Here is a 4,907-nt window from a genome sequence, read left to right on the forward strand (position 1 = left end):
ACACACCTCTAGATCAACTAACATCACGGATTTAAAAATAAAAAATAATAAAATAAAATGTTTTCCAAAGTAAAAAATAATAATCTTTCATTACTTTAATTACAATAATAATTTTATTAAAATATCTAATGATTAAAAAGTGAATATAATTATTGATCTTACAAATTCACTTATATTTAACTTGAAATTATAAACTAAGATGCAAATTGTGTTATGATGTTTATCTTAAAAAATCAATAATATATATTCTTTTTATATTATATATTATTTCTTCTTATGTTATAAATATGATCCATTCAATATGTAATATAAAATTAATACATAAGATAATATATTATATTTACTATATTATACTATTTGATTTTTATATAGTATCTTCATTACATGTTATTATATAATTTAATTGTATAACTTAAATAATATAAATTTTAATTAATAGTATATTATACAGTTAAGAATTTATGAATTTATATTTATAATTTATTTAAAGTTATTCAATTACAAATGACAAATGCAACATTTGTTCAATGATAATGACTCTTTTTTGAAAAGCTCATTTTTATTTATGGTCACGTCAAATACAATTTCTTTTATTAATTTTAATTTGGTACAACTTTTGAATTGAAGTTAACCACGGTTACATGGATTGTGGTGCAAAAAGTGAATTGAAAATTCATAAATATTTTTTTATTGGTTTAGCTATTATTTTATTATTTCCTTAGGAGGCTTATTTTAGACCTCAAAATCCCCCTAATGGTTAGTTGTACCACGCATTTGTATTTTTGTGTGTGTTGGCATGCCAATTGGTTGACTGTGGTCGTGGAGCTCTAATTTTTCAACACATTTTGAAGTAAGTACTATTTATACTTGTGTTTCAGTGAGACTTTTGGAAGATGAACCGTGTGCAGGGAAGAGCAAAATCAGTTTACCGATGCAAGGGAGGATCTTACCATGGATGTCTATGAAGAGATCGTGTATGGAAAGGCAAGAATCATTCACTGTTGCAGGGCTTGTTGGGGTTGTTTGTGACCTTATGATAGAAGGTACAAGGGCTCGCGACAAGGGAGGAACATGATGATTATTGCAGAAGAATGGGTCATGCTTTAGCCATATGGAGAAATTGGCTAAGTGCCCAGCATGACTCATGGACAACTTGGAGGAGGGCACACACTTGAGTATGGTGATACTTGGGTGGACTTCTCATGGTCGAGACCAAGAGGAAGTCTTGGTGGGACCTTTAGTGGGGGAGCCATGGTGGAGAGACTCATATGATGTGATGATGATATGGTTAGGTGACTGATTTCACTAGACCGGATTTGCAGGCTTGGATGAGGATGACCGATTGTTGTGATGGGTCTACTTAGTTAGACAACATGGGAAACTTGAGTCATGGACATCAGGTTGGAGACATGGAGTATGGCAGTCTTATGCAGGAGCACTTGTAGAGGTGTCACATGGGCATCCAATGAGGAGTGCCAAGGCAGGGATGTTGTGTAGGTGGATTTGCTAGTGTGACATGGAGATGTTTTACTTATGAGCCGATGGAGATGTTGTGCATTTGAGTACAACAAGGCCATGGACTTGGATGGAATTATGAGCAGACTATGGAGCATTCCTACTACATGGAGAACTGAGGCATCTTGCAGAGACCTTTGGGCCAATACATGTATTCTTGCTAGGGTGTTGGTTGGAGATGACTCATGGAGCTCATGATGGAATGAGGTTGTGACTTTCGAGGACTTCATATATTGTGGACTTGGAGGATCTGATGCATTGAGGAGCTGAGGTCAGGGACTTTGATGCAGGATGGGGTGCATACTTTTGAGTACATGTATGGGTGTGCTTGGAAGAGTGACTTGATGAGGAGGATCGATATGAGACACTTTGGAGTGATGGAGTTACAACGATGATGATGCCTTGGTGGCAACACTTGGGCATGGGTTGAGCCGAGACTTAACCACTTTTGACACATGGGAGCTGATTGATCTATGATCATGGGCAACACATGGGAGATGAGACAGGTGTATACTTGTTTCTATGACAGACTTGAGGGATGGCACATTACAGATATGATGGAGGTTGCTTCATGGACCTGGATGTGGCACATCGAGAGTCGGGTTTGATGAGAGGATCTCTTCATTTTGAGGAGATGGATGTTTTGCAGATGGATGATGATGTTGGGATAGATGCAGCTGATTTCATGCAGCACATTGGTACCAAACATCATGGAAAGCATGTTGCAGATGAGATGAGGACTACTTCATGGACCTGGACATGGCTTATATGGAGATGGATTCTTGATCGAGTTGATGTTGTGGCAGGAGTCTGAGAAATGACTGATGATGGCATGAGGATGTGCATTCTCATGGTTTGAGCATGACGGTTGGATTAGCTACCCAACTAGTTCAAGTCATGGGGGCTATAGCAGTGTACAGAGATGTGTTAGCATTGTGTTGGAGTATCATGACAGCAGTTCGCATGATGGCAACACATGATGAGGTCGACATGAGTAGTGAGCATGTAGCTTGAGACGGAGGGACTAGCCTTCTACAATGGGAGCAACATGTGGAGATTGCGACGGATGTGGTTGATGATCATGGATTAAGGAGACTTTCCAATGTATGACATATTGGTGGATTATATGGCATTGGTATGGATATCTTGGTGACAGATGGATACTAGGATGAGAGATTGTCGAGGACGACAATGATTTCAAGTGGGGGAGAACGTAAGGCCCACAAGCTGCAGGATGTTCGGGTGAGTTGGACGAGCTATGGCATGGTGGGAATGTGTTGAAGGATGAACGAACAAATGTGAAGGCATTTGGAAGTTATACCTCATGGGCAGTCCCGGGTGAGCCGACGGGCGGATGAGCCAACGGGTGGGCAAGCTGACTTAACACGGGCGAGCTAAGGCACACGGTGGGTAGGCCGACGAGTTAAGAAGGTTGAACCAATGCATTGTAGAGGAGTTTGGTGGGTCAGTTGGGCACCCCCACACAAATGAAGCAAAGGATATATATAACCGATGGTGGAGTTGGTTGAAGGCATCGAACAAGCATTCGGTCAAGAAGTGCGAAGTGCAAGCTATGGTGATTCTGCGGTGAGGAGTAGGTTGTCGTGTGATGAGCCCACACGACGGGCGAACTGAAGGGCGTGAACGGGATTTCATGCAGACATCACGATGTGTGGCCCACCGAATAAAGGGAGGTCAAGACTGTGAATGAGAGTTCAGGCGGGAGGTGACACGGGTGCGTGTGCGCCCACCGAACGAAGGCATAGTTGGTTGAATGATATTTCGGGCAGGGTAACACGGTGTGGGCGTCTGCTAAACAAATGGTGAACAAGTCAGTTGGAAAACTCGTGCAGGGTGACCCGCTGGTGGGTGTGCCTAGATAGGCTGAACGATACGTGTTGGGTTTGTTAATGGAGGTGCGGCCGACGTGCAGAGGTGCCTAGGTAGGTTGTCATGGTAACATGGGTAGAGCGCTCGAGTTGGGCAAACGACACAATATGGAAAAATAGAAGTGTTGGGTTGAGAACAAAGGTGCGACCAGCGTGTAGAGGTGCCCGAGTTGGGTGGCACGGTAACATGGGTTGCGGCGCCCGAATTGGGCAAATGACACAGCAGCTGAACGAATGCATTTAGGAGTAAATGACGAGTTGGGCAAGTTGTGCGGCGACCGTGTGGGCGCGCCGATGAGCTGTGCTGAACGAGTTGTGAATGTAAAATTTGGCTAAGTGTAAATTTGGGGTTTCCTCAAGATTTAACTTATATATATATATATATATATATATATATATATATATATATATATATATATATATATATATATATATATATATATATATATATATATATATATATATATATATATTATTCAAGCAGACTCATTATAGGGAGTTGCCTCTCCCTTTATACTATTATGCATTTATATGTTAATGCTGTTTATGGTGAATGTTAATGGTTTCGCTATGTATAAAGGAAAGCATAATACTTTGTAAAGAAGAAAATAAACTAAGTATCGAAAGTTAGGAATAGTCCATGATCGCACGTATTGATGAAAAGAAAGTGGTTAGTGCTGCCGCACCTCGCTATAGTGCGATTGAAAGAGTACTGCCAGTGTAGGGGCGTGACAGTTAGGGTCACGGACAGTGCACGTTTCACGGCGTCAGATGAAGCGCGGATGGATTGGATTAACGAGCTGCTTCCAGAAGGGCATGAGCATAAAATTGTTGGACGCGGGTTTTTGGTGAGAAACTGGGCTCCCCAACTTGATATCCTAGCGCATAAGGCCACGGGAGGGTTTGTAATGCACTGTGGATGGAATTCGACTTTGGAAAGCATCAGCGCTGCGGTTCCCATGGTGGCTTGGCCTCTGCATTCCAACCAATTTGTGAATTCGATTCTGGTGGCCAGGGAGCTGAAGGTGGGCATGGAAGTGAAGAAGTGGACGAAGGCAAATGAGACTGAGTTGGTGATGGCGGAGGAGGTCGAGAAGGTGATTGGGCGAGTGATGGGGGAAGATGGAGAGGGATTGGAAATGAGGAGGGCCAAGGAACTTGGAGTGGCTGCCCAAAGGGCCGTGGTAGAGGGAGGATTGTCGTGGAAGGAGTTAGAGTCGTTTATCAATCATTTTACTTCAAAATTGAATGAACAAAGTAATGATTAAGAGCATTGGCAGCTATGCTCAAGATTTTGCATCTCACATATGCAAAATCCTTCTTCAGGGAAAGGGGTTCAAAGCCTTCATCTGTATCACTAGTGAAAACTAGATTATATATTTATGGTTGTAAAATTTCTGAACATTTGTTCAATTATAATAATAATGACATTCTTGTTGGCATTTTGGCACAGATGTGGCCCTATGGTACAGGTGTTGTCCTTGATGGCAACTCACTTTGGTG

General features: G+C 41.6%; 1 pseudogene; it reads left to right on the plus strand.

The window, feature by feature from the left end:
* Window positions 1–4,060: 4,060 nt before the first annotated feature.
* LOC149204328 (zeatin O-glucosyltransferase pseudogene) lies at window positions 4,061–4,672 on the plus strand (annotated as a pseudogene).
* The last annotated feature ends 235 nt before the right edge of the window (window positions 4,673–4,907 follow it).

This window comes from Pinus tabuliformis, chromosome 1_2, assembly GCF_031772625.1.
Source record: "Pinus tabuliformis cultivar Carrire ecotype Pingquan chromosome 1_2, CPIR1, whole genome shotgun sequence".
Classification (NCBI taxonomy): Eukaryota; Viridiplantae; Streptophyta; class Pinopsida; order Pinales; family Pinaceae; genus Pinus; species Pinus tabuliformis.